Raw genomic sequence first — 19,149 nt, forward strand, 5'->3', positions numbered from 1 at the left:
GTTATTTGAAGTCTTTTTCCTATCTTTTGGAGAGAGTGTGGCTAAGGTTTGGAGGAGGTTTTCGCCAGGTTTTGGAGCATTTTTAGCAGGTTCAACATCGATTTCCTTCAAAGGAGAGTTATTAGGGGAGCTTTCGACAACATTGTTTCGGCGAGGTGTGACCTAGGCTTGACAAAGGAGTCTTTGAAGAAGGAGAAGTGGCTCTTGGAGACCATCATCATAGACAACAAGGGGGCTACTTTTATAAATAGTTTGCTTTCATCTTTGATTTATTCTTTGATCTTGTATTGCTCCATGGAGAGCTAAACCCCTATGTGGGTATTTAGACTTGTAAACCCTAGGATGATTTTGTTTCTTTGACTCTTATTATGTTTTTTTTTAATTGAGTTCTTAATTAAGTCTCAATCTTGTATGCTTATGGTTTGATTTTCCCTTAGAGTGACACTAGGATTGAAAATATAGCTCGGTATCCTTTTGAATGAGTGACAGCTTCATTAGAGATTAGACTTAGCAATATTGAAGAGGGTTGAGAGGGTGAGTCGAAAGGTAGCGAAGCGTCCCCTCTCCCTTCTGATGTGATTTATTCTACCTCCACATTCCATAAGTTCTTTACAATCACAAGCAGAATGAAATGTTGATAGATCTCCTCCACTGGGGCTTAATTGTGCAGGTACAATAGAGTGAAGTGTTGAGAGATCCCTTCCGCTGGGGCTTAGTTATGATTAGGGGTCTTTCGCCTGGACCAAAGGGTTAGATTTAGATTTGGGAATAGGGTTTATCACTTGGAGTCCCTAGAACCCAAGTAGTCCCACATAGTGTGAGGTGCTAAGAGTATTCCTTTTCGTTGGGGCATTCGTAGAGGACTAGTCACTGTTAACCTTAGATTTGGGACTGTGTGCTTTTGGATTTCCATGACTCTTTGAAACTTAATTAGGGAAGCATAATATTAGTCTTGCACTTGAAACAATAGTCTTTGGGGAGCACTATTCAAGTACCCGCTTTATCATTGATTGTTTCCTTTTCTTTATCTTAAGCTTATTTTCTTGCTCTTTTATTTCATTAACATCTTAGATACAATAACAATCACCAATTGATTATCTCCTTAGCTAATTAGTAATACTACTTGTTTCTAGAGTCTATTTTCTGTGGATTCGACAACCCATCCCTTGGGTACTTTATTACTTCGACACTCATGCACTTGCGGTACACACGGAAGGGTGTGTCAATTTAGCACTTATCAGTACCCTACCTTAGTAGGTTGTATTGAGCCATCTCCAACTCGGTTGACTCGGGTGGGATCGGTCTCAAGCAAGCATGACTCATGATCAAGATTAGTGTGTTATTGAATCACCCTTTGTCTTATCATGTTCCACCAGATTAAGAGATCTATGTGACACTTTAATATCTTCACGTGGATGTGCATGCATGGCAGTCGACACCGCCACGGGAAAACAGATTAAATTGACATCTTCATGGGATTCTATTTAACCCTTGGATTTGGTGCTGAGTCGAGTCTTCGGTCATCGACGTGGTGCAAGGATCGTCATTGTGAATCAAAGATAAGGGAATCTGAATCCGAGGGTGAGATCCCATGACTCTTGCCATGGTAGAGTTTGAGAAAGTATGTTTCTGATGAGATGCCACTATTAAGAGCCCTTGGTTTTGATGTTGCAACAATCTTGGCCTTCCCTTTGGTGTCTTTAGGGATTTACCGGTAGGAAGAAGGTTGGTCATCGTGGTTGTTGGCAAGGTTGTAAGCATCTAGTTCCTAGTAGAAGTCTGGGTCCGGCGATGAGCTGCTGATGAGAAAATGGGGAGCCTCTTAATACTAATGCTGAAGTCTATCTCAAGTGGTAGAGTAGTAGAGGTCAATGGAGCTTTGAAGTTTTGTTTCACTATAACCATCTCTATAATGAGCTTTACAATCTCTACGACTGTGGCCTAGCACCAATAATGGGTAGGAGGTTCCAAATATTGATTCATTCATAGTTTCTAAAGGTTTTCCTGATAATCTAATCTATGGTGATCATAAAGTAAACAACAAGGAGCATGGGCCATAGGTGAGAGGCAGATGAAGCTCCTCAAGGTCGGCATGTTGATGTGATTAAAGAAGGCCATGCTGGAGAGGCTGCTAAGTTAGAGTAGATCTGAGGACATTTCAGTTTTTCATAACGCACATACATGTAGGGTGATGAATAAAAGAGTAATTGTTGTTTTGGTATTTTTTACATTACTGTTTTCTTGTTGACTTGATTATTCACCAAGTCTATAATGTACTAGCATTCTCTCTTCATTGTTCATGCTGCAATAAAAGCTTATTCTCTCTCCATATTCCTAACATTGTGGTATCAGAGCCAAGTTTAAAACCTCCATTTCTTCCTCTAGTTCTTGTCTTTCAAGCCATGAATTTTATTGGTCCGAACAATTCTCAAATGCCCATTCCTACGCTAACAAAGGAAGTGACGTTTGAGCATTGGTGTGTCAAGATTAAGACACTCCTTCGATTGCAAGATGTCTGGGACTGGTGGAGAAGGATGTTGTCAAAATGGATGATGAGACACTCAAGAAAAAAGATTACCCCAAAACTCAATGGGAAAACCTGCTTGAAATTGAAGAGCTCTTGCTACATCAAGAATGTACCTATGTTTTCATTCAACTCTACTGTTTTGTTGTTATAGGCCATTGTAACTCCTCTGATAAACCAGCCCTTCCATCCTATATTACTTGAACATCAGTCTTGATTTAAATTCTTGTCCATTATCACTCCATACATATTTCACATATTTCCCATATTATAGTTTATCCATTATGCAAAAAAATTAATAAATAGTTAACTAGACTCACTCTTTTTAGTTATCAAATAAACCCATACAACCCTACTATAGATATCCATAATAGTCATAAAATAATGTGCTCCTAAAAACTCTACCATTCAATATGGGCCCCAAATGTCACAATGAACAAGATAAAAAATATTCAAAGTAACATTGTCACTATTATTAAAACTCAATTGTGTCTATTTTGCACCACAACAAATGATAAGTGTCTAAATGTAGGTGTTTTCGTATATATATCGTATTCACTTTGCATGTATTTTGTGAGGTTTGATGCCCGTTTTGCGCTTAATCGTCTATTATTTGCTTTGTAGGGCATAAGGAAGCCATGGAGAACAAGAAGATATCATTTAGGCGAAAAGACAGGAAAACAGGAATTTCATACCATCCCCTATACTACCCACCCAGTATGGGGGCCGTATGAACTGTAGCAGTGGAATGATTTGGAGTTGTCTGCCCAGATTTCCATACTACCCAGTATACGGGGTTATATGGAGGCCGTATGCACCCCGTATGAAATGCGAATCTAGGGTTTTTGAGTGCTATACGACCCCCATATGACCCCTATATGGCCCGTATGTTGTGAGGGGTATAAATACTGACTTTTAGGGCAGAACACAGGGGCTTTTTGCTGGCCTTATTTTGGAAGACCACTTGGGAGGCTTTGGGAGGACCTTGGAAAGGAGAACAAGGGCAAGGAAGCTAGGAGATCATTCAAGGTCAAGGTCCAAGACTCTGAAGGCAAGAAAGCAACATCATTCAAGGGGAGATCTACCACGATTTGAAGGAAGGAGACCCGCAGCTAGAGGAAGCGGCATTCGGCATTCCTTTGGCGGGGGAAGCGTCATTTGGCATATATTCTACCTCCTCCTCCACCATTTCATCTAGGGAGTGTCACTTATGCTTTTCTTTTGTGTTTCACTTGATTGTATTGCTTGTTGTGGGATGATGACACACTAGACCCCCAAGGCCACCGGGTGTTGGTGAACCTTGGGGGGTTTTATCATGTATTTTGGATGATTACTTGTTAATTCCATGCTTGCGTAATTTTGAGATTTAATCTATTGTTTTCATGCTAAGTGCTACACTAAAGAGAAATCCGTAGCTCTTTTATGAGTGATGCATGTAGATGTGACTTGCTCGCATGTATTAGATCATGAATGGATTAGAAGGGGATATTTGTATCATCACACTGGGAAATCGGGTGTTTGGTAGCCCTCCATGTAGGTTTAAGCTGAAGAAGAGTAGGCTTACTCCTAAGTGAGATTTTCTCGTACTTAATGCAATCGTAGGAATGTGAATTTGGAAGAAATTCCTATCTATGTTTGTATGGGATTAGGGTTCAATCGCCGAGAAATTGGGGTTGTTCTAATCTTGGAATCTCATGGTCCATTTTACCCTTGCATCTTTTATTCATCATCCATGTTTCATGATAACCCCTCAAAGGGATCCGCATCCATAGGCCTTTGCATTACATTGAGTTTCTTGCTTGCTTATTGCTTGTTCTCTCTAATTTGTTGAAAATCTTGTTTTAGTTTTAATTGCACCTAGTAGAGTAAATTCCCTCAGTTGAGATCTTAGGCTAGATAATAGCTCGAGAAGGAGTAATAGGAGATCCTTAGCCCCGTGGAATACGATCCTCGTGTCTTCACACGAGATATTACTTGGCGATCCTGTAAAACTTGATTACTTCCCCGCAAGTGTACAGGACTCGCACGCATGCACTCTCACCACCAAGCCTATCACCCGAGGTATTACTTGGTGATCCCGTAAAACTCTATGTCACTCGCACGCACTCTCACCACCAAGCCTGGTGACGTGTGGGTCTGCCACTCGCACGCACTCTCACCACCAAGCCTATCACCCATATGTGGGCCTGCCCGAGGGGTGTTGTACCTCCTACAACGGTCATACCTCGTGTCTGCTTAAATAAACCCATGCTACGGATCAATCTAGTCACATAGGTCCCAATAAATATAGCTCCCAATCGTGTATATGAGCCCTAGTAAAGAAATGCATCAGCGACAAGATGGCCAAGGTGAGTAGGGCGCCGCTCAAAAATGCCATACATCGTGTAAATATTGGCTTGAGTGACAACCCCCTTGCTATCGGCCCGCCCCTAAATAGAACGAGCAATCAAATCATGAATGAATCTGTGTGCCGGGTCAATCATGCGCGAGGTCTTTCAGGTCTGATCATCACCTGCCAAGGTTGCCCAATAGTTTCTCCTATCCACCTCACTTGGGAAACCAAGCTTAAGACGTGTATCGGGCATGGAATTGATAAACTCATCATCATAGATCCCTAAGTACTTAGCAAAGTCCAAGTGGTGCATAGTATGCTTTTTCCCAAAAGCTTGAAAGCGGATGGTGATACATTTCCTATCCCACACGGAGTGTCCATCTTGTCGTGCCTCGAATGTACTCAAAACCTCCAAGGTTAATTGACGAAAGGTTGGCTCATTTATGGCAAAAAGTTTGTCCCAACAATTATGTGATAACCATTCCTTTACTTGATTTGCTATCCCGAGGTTTTCCACAAGCCCCCAATCAAGGTAGCACAATGTCCCACATGGTTTTGTCTTCAACCTATCATATCTCTCTCGATGATGGGACAACTTGAAGATGGGCTCATCGGGTGTAGACGAGGGTCCGGTGGTTCTTGGGCGTTTGGAGGCGAGTCTTTTTGTGTTAGGCATCCCTACAATGAAGACAAACCTTGTTCAAGCTCATAGGGATACAAGATAAATCAAAATAAAATGCAAAAGATAGAGGAAACAAATGAAAAATCGAATTTTTGAGGTCATACGGCCGTATGGGGGCTGTATGGTCACTATTCATATGGCAAGAGTTTCCCCTATATTCATAGAATTGAAAACATTTTACATAAATTTGAATGAAAATTCATCCATGACATTCACAACATCCAAACCAAGCAAAATGCTAAAGAAATCCCACCCAAAATCTCCAAGAATGGCCAAGAAATGAAAAAGATAAAACTAGGGCATTAAAAAAGCATACCGATGAAATCTTGAGAAAACAAGCTTTAAACTCGGAGAAAATCACTAGATTGACGTCTCCAATGGATTGGGAGAAGGTTTAGGAGAAAAAATGAGAAGATTTGACCAAGAAATGAGGTAGACAGAAGAGAGAAGTTTGGTGGAAAATGAGAGAGAAGAGAGAATGGAAGAGAGAGAGAGAGGTATAAGAGGGGGGAGAGAGGCCAACCCGCCCTAGACGGCCCCCATACGGCCTCGTATGGGGAGCCGTCTGGGCCGTTTGGCCTCTCTCGGCCGAGAGGTCAGGCTGTCTCAGACGGTCCCATATGGGGGGCCGTCTGGGACCCGTCTGAGATGGCACAGAGCCTCTGGTTTGCTCTGTGTTCATCTCAGACGACCCCCATACACCCCAATATGGCCGTAGGACCTTAAATCTCACCCGAAACTTTGAAACCCTACTTTAAATGATGTAAAAATGCTATGGCAAAGTCGAAGACTTCTCCAAAAAAATCAATGAAATGAATAAAACGACGATCTAGCACATGAATTAACACCTAAACATGAGTTTCTCAAGAAGTTGCACAAATACACCACAATTAGAATGACGAGAGCAATTTGCCAAGTGTGAGAACATGAACTTATTCAAAAGCAACCCAAGTCTAAGAAATACGAAAAGTGAAATGAACTATAAACTAAAATACGAAAAATGAAAGAAAACACCCCCGAATGCTTGGGTTGCCTCCCAAGAAGCGCTTATTTAACATCATGAGCCTGACGTACCTCATTCCTTAACTCATGGGTGCTCAAAGAGTTTGAAGCCACCCCCGGTTTCCCTTATAGTGTTGTTTCTTCCCTGCAAATTCAGTGATAGCATTGAGAAGACCTCGAATTGTTCATGAGTAGAGAGGGGTGAAAAATTTACCTTTCCTCCACCAGATGTGGGATGATGAAGCTTGGTACCTTTCTTTTTTCTCCCATGAATCTCCCTCCACATTTTCTTCACAAATGATTCTTTTTTCTCTTTTTCCTTAGCATTAGTATAGGACACCCTCTCTTTTGGTTGCTTCAAGTTGTGAATTTGAGGATGGTAGTGAGTTTCTTCTTATTCTTCATTCTCCAATTCTCCTAAATACTCATCCAAAGGGTTTATAGAGAGCACCTCCTGCACACAATCAGAAATCAACCTATCAGTTTCATCAATAAAGTAAAGTGTGTCATCATGATCTAAAGAATGTTTCATAGCAGCCGGCAAAGTGTACACCACTTCCTCTTCTCTGACTCGTAACGTTAACATCCCTCCTTTCAAATCAATTAAGGCACCCGAGGTGCTGAGGAATGGTCGGCCAAGAATCAGTTGTATCTCCACATCCTCATCTATGTCCATGATAACAAAATCCACAGGAAAAACAAATTTGTCCACTCGGACAATCACATCTTCAACAATCCCACGAGGTTTTATTGTTGATTGATCCACCAATTGTAAGGTCATCCTCATGGGCCGCAACTCATCCAAACCAAGTTTCAAATACATGGTGTAGGGCATGACGTTTATGCTATCCCCCGAGTCCGCTAGAGCATTTTCTTGGACTCCACCTTCAAGCATACACGGGATAATGAAGCTTCCTAGATCTTTCAACTTTTGTGGGAGTTTATTTTCTAAAATAGCCGAACAATTCCCCATAAGTGTAACGATGCCTTCTTCCTCCAACTTTCTCTTGTTCGTGAGGAGCTCTTTTAAAAACTTGGCATATTTCGGCATTTAAGTCAATGCTTCAACTATTGGGATGTTCAAGTGAAGTTGTTTGAAGATGTTGATGAATTTTCTGAAGTGAACATCCTCCTTGTCATGCTTCAATCTGGTTGGATAAGGGATTGGAGGATTGTACTCGGATGATTTTAACGGGCCTTGTGGTTGGGGCTTGTCATTTCTACCCTGATTTTTGTCTTCACTATTTTCTTCAACTAGCTTGGGGTCTTCCGCGGAGGCTATCCCATTTTTCTTGACACTTGGGCACACTTTGACCCTTGTCTCCACCTGCCTCCCGCTTCTAAGAGCAATGGCCTTTAGGTGCTCCCTTGGATTCTCTTCCGTGTTGCTTGGAAGACAACCTAGAGGACGTTCAGAATGTGCCTTCGCGAGTTCCCCTACTCGATGCTTAAGAGATTTTATAGAAGCTTGGAGGTTTCTCAAAACAAAACCTATCTCACTGAACTGTTCGGCTTGCTGAGTGAGTTGAGCATTCACCTTGCCAAATTGTGCATCCATGCTACTAGTTAGGCTATTGAACCTGTCATTGGTACTGAGCATGAACTTGGCAAGGACCTCTTCAGTAGAAAACTTCTTCTCAAAGGCCGGTTGTTGAAATTGAGATCCTTGAGGTGGTGCACCTCGTTGTTGTTGGCCTTGATTCCATGCAAAATTAGGGTGGTTCTTCCACCCCGGATTGTAAGTTGAGTTATACGGGTTCCCTTGATTTCGTTGCCCTCCAATGTAATCAACATTTTCAATGGACGCAATGGATGAGCTAGCAATTGGACATTGGGCTGCATCATGCCCATCACCACAAGTGCTACAATTCATCACTGATTCTGACCTCGAACTACTGGCCATAAGAAGATCAAGCTTTCGCGTCAACACATCAACCTTTGCGGCCAAGGCATCATTGCTACTAACTTCATAGAGCCCGGCAGTCTTTTGTGTAGATCCTCTTGAGGCCCAATGTGATTCATTGCTTGCCATAGACTCAAGTAATTGCTCGGCCTCATCGGGATACTTGTTGCTAAGGGATCCACCCGCTGCGGCATCAATGAGTTGGCGAGTAGCATAATTCAGCCCGTTGTAAATGATTTGTACTCGCATCCATGAGGCAAAACCATGATGGGGGCACCTTCTAAGGAGATCCTTGAATCTCTCATAGGCTTCAAACAATGTTTCAGACTCCCCTTGTTTAAAGGCTGAAATTTCTTGCCTCAACTTCACCGCTTTGCTTGGCGGAAAATACCTCCCAAGGAATTTCTCAACCATATTTTTCCATGTTTTTATAGACCCCGGAGAGAATGATGTAAGCCAAAGATAAGCTCCGTCTCTCAAACTGAATTGAAATAGTCACAAATGGATAGCATCGTCCGACACCCCATTAATTTTGAATGTAGAGCAAATTTGGAGGAACCGGGAAAGGTGGTCATGTGCATCTTCATTTGCAAGACCATTGAATTGAACCGAGTTCTGGACCATGCTGATTGTACTTGCTTTAATTTCAAAGTTGTTGGATGCCACTGATGGTGCTTGAACACTAAACTCATCACCTGTGAATTGGGGTCTTTCATACTTGGATAGAGTGCGTTGCTCTTCGGCCATGATTGAAGACTCTCTATCCTCAATTTCAATGTTCTGTGTACCCAACCCTTCACCAACTTCTCTCAATCTCCGATGTAAAGTTCTTTCAATCTCACTATCCGGTGTAATCAAGGTCGATGGATTTGAACGTATCACTCACAGTACCTTGCAAAACCAAGAAAGATGATAGAAAGTTAAAATCAAAGGAAAAGAAAAATAACAATAACAAATGAGTAAAGAATTGAATGGCTAGAGTAATAATCTAAAAGTTTCCTAGAATTCCTTAAAGCTCCCCGGCAACGGCGCCAAAAACTTAATTGCTTCCCCGCAAGTGTACGGGATCGCCAAGTAATACCTCATGTGAAGACACGAGGATCGTATTCCACGGGGCTAAGGATCTCCTATTAACAAACATCACAACTTTCATAAAGGAATCATTAACACTAATAAGAAATTTAAGATGCCGCTTTGAGGGGTGTCCCAATTGTCAATGCTAAAGCTCATAAGATTGCTTCAAAGATCCCCCAACATGTGCTAGCTCTTGAAAGTCTGGTCTTAAATCAAACACATATCATCACAAAATGTCACACGACAATGAGAATCAGTAATAAATTGACATATAGAAATTAAGCTACAAATTAACTTGAGCACAGAAAGGATTTTTTGCAAAGTAATATCCTTTCCCAAGACCACCTTCCCGATCTTGGTCACGAAGGTCTTGCCTCCGTTGGGCAATCCAATTGACACCGGTGTACAATCCCTCACATCCAACATGGTTTCTAGTGAGCCATCATGTGGTTAGATACACCACTATCTATCCAAGTATAGTAACTTTTATTACCAGAGAGTTTCTAACTACTAGCTTTGGGTGGCTCAAGCATCGCCAAAAGCCACTGGAAATACTCGGCAGTGAGCCTTGAAGTGATCTTATCTCAAGTACCTATGTGTGTGCTAATCATATCATGATCGGTGATAGCGTTGTCCATGTCCCACACCCACACCCATGCCCTTGAGTCTGGTAGATCATGTCCCAAAAGGACAGGTTACTAATAATCTCATAGCAAATTCCTTCATCGTATCTGACCCAGTTGTAGTGAGAGCAACAGGTTCCGCCCTTTCTTTATTGATCATTGCTCATTGACTTTGCCTTTTGATTTTGAACGGTGAAGGCCATATGCTCTACCTTCTCAACTTGTCTCCTTGCCACCTGTTGGTGTTTTTCTTCCTTGACCATCATTACATATTATTAACTCAAAGATAGAAAAGGTTATATCCAAAGTATTTGAAATTGAACCTTCTTAAAAATAGAATGTTCCAATCTTATGATGAATTAGTAAATCTTCTCCTCTTCTTTTTCTTTTAAGAAAGCTTGTGCAACTCCGCAAGAACATAACGGGACTTTCGAGCTGCTTTGAAGTTTGTTCCATATGCTTTTTAATTTGTGTAGTATGATGTTAGCGTCGCATCATTCTGTTTCAATGAACTGATCTGAGTTTTGAGTTGATAAATTTTTGGTGCATTATGTTAGTGTAAGCCCTAGCCCCAATACATTGTATGAACTCTTATTATTTGGATAATTATTATGAGGCATCGTTTTATCTATTATTATTTTTGTGCATAGTTAATAAGATAAAATATCCTTGAATATTGGCTCAAGTTATCAAATGCGTGATTTGGATAGTAAAACCTTGAAGCATAAACTAGAACAATATTCTAAATGTTCCTAGTCGATAATTTTCATGGGAATGAAAATAAATTAAGACTAGTATGTCTTTCGTGGGATGGCCTTATTTTACAAGTCATACGATATGGGATATCAATCAAAGGATATAGATACATGTTAGGGAACAGTGTACCTGGATCGATCCGCTCTTGAGAACACTACATGGTTGTAAAGTCATAAGTGTTTTTTTCAAGCAATTCTTGTACTCGAATCCTTCGACCTGAAATTACTATAGATCTCGGATGAATCCTTACATGCTTTAACTAACGCCTAACATCATTCGTAACTAAGTGGTAAGTATGATTATGTTTGGGCATGTCACGGTTCATGCTGAGAGACATGAGTGAAGTGAAGGAATTGTCCCTCTTTATAGAGAAAGTGAATATCACCGGCCACTTGATTAGTGAGACTGAGTAGTGTGTGGCCACACCCAAGGGAAATGATAAGATTTATCATTTACTTGATCTAGTCAGTTCACTAAGAGATCAAGAAATTAATTAGTATTAAAATAAGGGTGACTCGCTCCATGCCTTATGCTAATTAAGATATTCAGTGGCAAAGGATTGTATGAGGTTGCGATAGGTTCCATTAATTCTCGAAATTGACCTTCATTTAATATTGGGTAATCATATTATCTTGCTAAAGAATAATTATGATTTATGAGCGTTAAAATTGTTTAAGCTCATTGCCAATGTTAAACGGACCTACAGGATCGTACACTAAGAATGTCGGGATCAAGATTCAGTATTTGTTACTTATTGGACCACCTATTTAGGGTTTAAGTGAAAAACCTAAATTAGGTGGAGCTAATAGCTTGTTCGGGTTGGGTCTTATTAAGTGTTGATCCAATCTAATTGATTTGGTTAACTAAAATGGTTTAATTAATCAAGTAAAGAAGAAATTCCTAATTTGATTAGGAGTGAAGGACTTTTTTCATAAATTAGGGTTTTGGGTTTCCAATATAAATAGATGGTCTAACCCTAATATGAAAAAGAGCAAAAAAGAGAGAGAAGAAAAAAGATAGAGTGATTGAGAGATTGTCTCTTAAGAAACCCTAGCCGCCACTCGCTCTTCTTCCCTTGGCCGCCGTCATCGGATCTCACCTCCAGAACCCGCCGCTAACGCACCTACAACCCCTTTTTCTCTTAAATCTCCGGTGCTTGCTATTCTAACCAAGAAACAAGTGTTGTTTTTTGAGGTACTAGCATACCTACTTGATTTTCAGAGGCGTTCATGTGTACGTGATAGTAGAGGGAGTCACGATTTGTAGTCCCTTTCGATTATGGGGAAATAAGGGTGCATTGAGAATCGTCATCAAAAGAAAGGTATAACTTTTAATTGTCTATTTATCTAGAATTTAATCCTAGTTCTGGCATGCGCTAGGGTTTTTCATGTTTACTTGTTGTTAAAAGTTTTGTTATCCGCTGCATTTTGGCATGTATTTTTCGCATGATAATTCCCTTCTTAGAGTGATAAGATCCCGACACATTACTCACACCAAATCATTCCTTCAAATTATCCCAGATCTCCTTCATTTTCTCTATGTAGGCAATGCTTCATTGCAACGCCCTTGTCGATGGAATTGAAGATCCACGAGATCATCATGGAGTTACAAGCCTCCTAAAGACTCGCCTCATGTCCGAATTTCCTTCTACCAATGAAAACGATGTAAGGATAGCTCCCAGACTATCCGAAGGATGAAGAGAAAATGACGAAAGAGATTTCATCAACTTAGTTGCAGGAATGGTGACCTTGCTTGATTCAATGTTCTCACTCATTCTTCAAAAAGAAAGGATGTATATCAAGGTTGAAGATCGATTACTACTCTAATACCATAAAAGATTTGGAGAGAAAAATTGTATATCCCATTGAAGAAGAAACTTGGTACAATAATACATTTTATATAGAATTTCTGTGATTTATCCACCATAATGCTACGAAAAATATAATATAACACTATTAAAAATATAATGCTACCTAAAATAGAATATACACAAAATCCTACAAACACAATTTTTTACTTAATCAAATATTTTATTCCTTAAGAGATTGTAAAGCTAAGTGGTTGTGTGGGAGAGAAAAGGTGTTCTTTTGACACTGTTTTATTTTTTTTTAAATTAAAATATTTTTTTAAAATTAAAAATAATAAATATGTTTACTATAAAACTATATATAATAAAAAAAATTATGGTTTCATGTGTACCAATGTAGAGTGGGCAAAGGCCGGTTAACAAGACCTGACTTAACAAAAGCCATACCAGAACCATCCCATGCTATAGGGGCCAGGTCGACACACCAATAAGGTGGATTAGGCCTGGCGGGCTCATTCCCATAACTCACTCTGGTTGATATGTTTTATTTTATTATTTTAATTTTTTATTATTGAAAAAAAGTTGATTGTAAGAGGGATTGAACTTAGGACATTCTCTTTAGTGAAGCGATGTCTTAAACTACTTGAACAAATTTTTGTTGCTATTATATTATTTAAAAAAAAATAAAAACACCAATGAGCTCATAGCTCAACTGGGATTGCCCCACTTGAATAAGGTGATGGTAGGGGATATTCATTAGCCCAAGTTGAAATCCTCCATTTGCAACGTGATAGTAATGAGTCCTTGATGTGGGGTCAAGCTTGAACTCGAGCTTTGCATCCCCTGGTGACGGTATAGGGCTAAATGATCCATATGGCCCTACGCATGATCCTAACTAATGTCGCATTTGTTAAAATAAATAAATAAATAAGAAACAACAAAACAATTCAAGTACATTTTGCACCAATCGTGATATCATGATATTAATATACTAATAGTAAACCATTTAAAGATGTGATGGAGTAATTATTGTTGCGTAAAACTCATAAAAAAAATTCGAGTTTCTTTTAACCATAAATAATTTAAAAATTATAATAATACTAGATAATTCAAAATAATCAAAAAATGAATAACTTGCACTTAATTATTTGTTAACGTATAAGGATTCAATAAAACAGTGACACCACATCAGATTTTATCCCTCTCAAATCAAAAGTTGCCACATTAGAACTTTTTCCTTTCTTTTTTTTTTCTAGAAAAAAGACTTAGTTTCTTTTTATCATCTAATCCCATAGACTATAAACCAGGAACCCTATCCCTAAACCCTAAACAATGCAGTTTATTGTTTAGGGTTTATGGTTTACTTTAGAGTTTATGATTTAGAGTTAAGTTCTTAAAATATTTGGTACGGAGTTTTGGGAAGCACTGACTAACCGTCTAATATGGATATTATATATATATAATATTTTTTAAAAACAAAAAAAGGAAACTGGGAGAGATGCTCCTGATTTCCACTTTTTATTTATTTAAAAAAAAAAACAAAACGGGAGAGCATTTTTTGTTTTTCATATTTAATAAAAAAAAGAGAGAAAGGGAAAACTTTTCCCGTTTTCCACCAAAATGCGTATTCTGGTAAATAATACAGAACATGCGCATTTTGGTAATTTTTTTTTTACAATTATTAAATAAGGAAGACTCAATCTGTCCATACAACCTTTACGGAAAACAGATTAGAGAGGATTTTGAGATGGACTTGAAATTGCAATAATTACTTTTGGTGAGTCATCATGACTTTTGGCACAGAAAAATCTATCACTAAATTTAATATTTGTTGTAGTGATGCTTCTTCGTTGGATTCTCTCTTCAAGAATGGGTGTGTTTGGTAGGTGGAAAAGTGATTACTTTTATGGCAATTTTAATTAAGGGAAAACCTTTCCTCTGTTTAGTTGGCCTTTTTCACTAAAAAGTTGCATTGGTATGGGAAAATCATTGCTTCAAATTAATGGAACTTAATTTCCTCAATTTATGGATGGAAAAACAGTTTCCCATGGCAAAGGAATGTGATTTTATAGTGTAATAAGAAGAATAACCTTGACATTAGTCCTAATTTTTTAAATTTTAAACAAAGATTTTTTAAATCAAATATTTTTTACTAATTATTTAATATTCTGCTTAAAAATTATTATAACCTAAAATAAGAAATAATTTTTACCATAACTAGGATAATATTATTTTGAGATAATAATTATAATCACCACATTATATAAAAACACGTATAAAAATAAAAAGTAGTAAAGGGAGGTTAATAACCAGGTTATAAAAAAAATCTAGGGGAGGGGTTAATAACCCCGTCGTCGGGGTTAGTTACCCGATGCCTGGGTTACTATCTCCTATTAAAAAAATATATATTATTTTATTTATTTTATTAATTATAATATAATAATTTATTATTATTCATATAATTTTTATTATTTTGAATATTTATTTAGAAATGTAAATTTTAAATAAGATAATTATATTTAAGATTTTATTAAATAAATATGTTTTAAAAAAATATATAATGAGAATAGTTAAAATAATTTATACATTAAAAAAATATTATTATTATTATTATTTTAATATCCAAAACTTATTACTATTTATTATTTAAATTTTTTTATTTAAATATTTAATATTAAATATATTTTATATATTTAAATTCATATTATTATTTTAATATTAAAAATTTATTAAGAAGTTGTGAATAAGTAAAATAACATAAGGCTATTTATGTCTTTATGCCAATAAATTCTCAAGAATATCTTCTAATACTAAATACAGAATATTACTTTTCCATCAATTAATTCAAACTTTCCAATGCATACTAAACAAAGAAATGTTATTTTTCTGAATAATTACTTTTTCACCAATCAAATTCCATCAAAACATTTCCATGGTAAAGCACCAAACACCACCTAAGATATTGCTAAAATGTCCATTGATTAGGTTTTTTTAAATTGTTTTAAAGTGTCCTTTTAGATAATTTTAGATTCAAGCTTATTAATTTGGAAACTCTATTCGGTAGATTCCTCAGTCAAGAATTGAGATATCACTAAATTCTTTAGTCAAGGCATGTTTTCTGTTTTGTGGTGATAATTTTAGAGATTTTTATTTCTTTTCAAGGATCAAGGTATCGATAAATTGAGGGCTTTCTTGAATGTTTTCTATGGTTTTAATGATGTGGCGTGAGGTGTCACGTGTCACATACCATTTAGTTGCCCTGTTTGTCAAACATATCCACTTCATCATGAAATAGATGGTGTATTACCATGTGGCCTATGTAGAAGAGATAGACTAAAATGAACTTTGCATATATATATATATAGCACAGAGGCTGCAATGCACATTTTTAAAAGTGCAAGGATTTTGAAGGGTTCATAAAGGAAGGATTCTTTGAACCCATGCTTGGGGAGAAAAAATAGGAGGGTAGGCAAGTGTTTTGGAGGTAAATGGGGGGTTGAAAACCCCCCATTTCCCTCCATTCATCAACCCACCAAAATGGTGGGTTGAGGAGGGTTGAATATTTTTTGGACGATTTTACCCTTCTAACATTTGTATAAATACAACTTATGTCTTTTTGAGGAAAATATGTATTATGGTTTATTGAAATGAAATATTATGTATTTTTGTGGTTTTATGGAAATTATTATTTTTATTTTATGGTTTATATAATTATTATTTGTTATAATTGCTAGTGCTACAGTGATTTTTATTATGTTGTGGATTTGTTTTTAATTTTGATGAATTTGTATGTTGAAATGATAAAGGCCCAAACCAAAAATTTGGATTAGTTGTGGAAAAACATAAATAAAAATAATCCAAATGCCTATGTTTTTTGTGTTTGAATTGGAGCAATATAAGGGTATTTTGGTAATAACATTACATAACCTTACTTTCCTTTACTTCCAAACCAAACACAAAATAGTGAAAACCCTTACTTTACTTTCCTTCCCCCCAAGCAAGATATGTATTCAATCCTTCATTTCCCTTCCCTTCCCCTCCTTTCCATTACTTTATGAACCCATCCTTCACTTCATCCAAACAAGCCCTAAAGTGCACTATGCATTATAATACAGGGGCCAATGGTGCACTTAACGCCTATACCCATAGCATAGAAATGTTCTCCTTTATCGGATGCAACTTGCATGCATGAAAAGTGATATTTTTATTTATTTATTTATTTTAAATTGTACGACACTATTTAAAATAAACTAAATAAAAACACTAAAATTGATGAGTGATAGTAATAAGTAATATTGCTAGTCAATCATGGATCTTCAAATATTTTTGTTTTTCAAATTATATATTTAGATATATTTTTTTATTGAACTTATTAATATATAATTATCAATATTTTAGGATATTATTGTAAAAAATAGAAATAATAAATTAAAAACCTTATAAAAATACAATTACTCGTAAAATCTCTAGAAAAATTCAATATAGGTGGTGTTGATTGGTGAGTTTTTTTTCGCAATTCATTATAGTTTATGTTTTATCTTTCATTAGGATTTATCATTTTCTTTCATATTTGTTTATATCAAATTTTAATTTGTTTAATTTTTCTTTTGTGATTATTAGTTGTGTAAAAATCTTTTATATTTGTTTAATAAATGGTGGATATTTGTTAAATTTTTGTTTGATTATTTGTTATGAAAATTGTATTAGATATTTATTGTGATTAATTATTATTAAAATTTTGATTATTTATTAGATTATTTGTTGAATAATTATTGTATTTAATAATTGAATTAGATTGTGTATTTGTGTTAAATTGATTTTTAATTGTATTATTTGTTAATTTAGTGTTTAAATGTTAGTTGAAATATGAAAGGTTTTTTAACATGATAGATGTATATTTTATATGTTTGAAATATTGAATTAAGAGAATTGTTTATTATTTATAATTTTTTTAAAATTTGAATTTAGCATCCCTTAATTTTTGTTGGCTTTATAAATTTTTAATTATAATTGAAAATGTAAAAAATCTAATATATATATATATATTAAAGTAGAAGATAAAAGTATGACGTGTCATGCTCTCATATAAACCTAAATAAAATATTACAATAATATTTAATAATTTAATAATTATAATTATCTTACTATTTAATTTAAAAATACAACTAGATTATTTTTTCATGATAGTAGAACTTGTCTCTCTTATTTAATTAAGATTTTAAAAATATATTTTTAAATTTAAAATTGAAATTTGTTAAGTTATATCATGATAAATTAAAGTCTTTTGTTTATCATATTATAATATTAGTTATTATATATCATATATCAAATTATAAAATTAATAATAATAAATATCCTATTTTTATTAAAATTTAAATATTAGGGATTTTTCTCTATATAGAGGGATTATGTTTAAGTTTCGATTGTTAGACTCTGAGAGATTATATGCTTCCAAGATAAATCAGAAATTAATATTATTGAGATGCTTCTTATGGATGAACAAGTTTTTTTTTTCATGATATAAAACTATTATATATAGATGCTATAGATGAAAATTCTTCAAGGCAATGTTTTAGGTTTTGGTCGTTTGCTGATATTTTAATTTCACGCGAACTCGATAAAAAAATTATTTCATAAATATTTAACTATTTATGTAATTATTTAGTAATTATTATGCCTTTAAAATTGATGTTTTACGATGCACCTTTGTTGAAGATATAATAAGAGAAGTCATTGGCAAAGATAATCCTAAAATTTAAAAATCTTGTGGAAAGACAAGCAATAGGGATGTTGTACATCAAGATTTAGAGTATGCTTTACTTATATATTTTTTTTTGAAAAAATATTTATATGCATCATTATAGTCTCATAATCATATTTATTATGTCAAGAAGTTTTTATATATGTTAGAGTATATTCTTACTTGCTTATACTATTATATATAACTTCTGATGTGTATTTTTTTCTTTATTTTTATAGGGAAAAAACCAAGCTTTCACGTACTTTATTGGGTGACTTTGTAGATGAGATTAATGGTTATCTAGAAGTTGAAGAATGGGAACCCCTTATTTGAAAAATAAGGTTTTTGTAAAGAAAATTAGTTTTGGTTATTAAACAATAATTTTTCATATTTAACATTTTTATAATTGATTTTATTCCAACAGATAATATTTCAGGGTTATGGTTATTTTGTTGAGCTGAAGGTGATTTTTATGATATCACTTTTTTTATGATAATTTTGTATTAAATTTATGACTTAATAAACTTTGATTGATGTGCATAACTGTATCTAACAATGAGGTAAAATTGTTATAAAGAGATCAACAAGATGAAAAAAAATTGAAGCAAGAAAAAACTAATTTGTAATAAATGATTTTAGCAATGGAGTCCCCTATAACCTATAAGATGACTTTATTTGTGTTTTATGTCATTTTAACTCTGTTAAA

At 35.6% G+C, this 19,149-nt stretch overlaps 1 non-coding gene across 1 annotated transcript; it reads left to right on the forward strand.

The window, feature by feature from the left end:
- The first annotated feature begins 8,702 nt into the window (after nucleotides 1–8,702).
- LOC120257062 lies at nucleotides 8,703–8,809 on the forward strand. Its single transcript, XR_005535505.1, has one exon. It is a non-coding gene; the product is annotated as a small nucleolar RNA R71 (small nucleolar RNA).
- Nucleotides 8,810–19,149: the final 10,340 nt, after the last annotated feature.

The sequence above is a fragment of the Dioscorea cayenensis genome, unplaced genomic scaffold (genome assembly GCF_009730915.1).
Source record: "Dioscorea cayenensis subsp. rotundata cultivar TDr96_F1 unplaced genomic scaffold, TDr96_F1_v2_PseudoChromosome.rev07_lg8_w22 25.fasta BLBR01001827.1, whole genome shotgun sequence".
Lineage (NCBI taxonomy): Eukaryota > Viridiplantae > Streptophyta > Magnoliopsida > Dioscoreales > Dioscoreaceae > Dioscorea > Dioscorea cayenensis.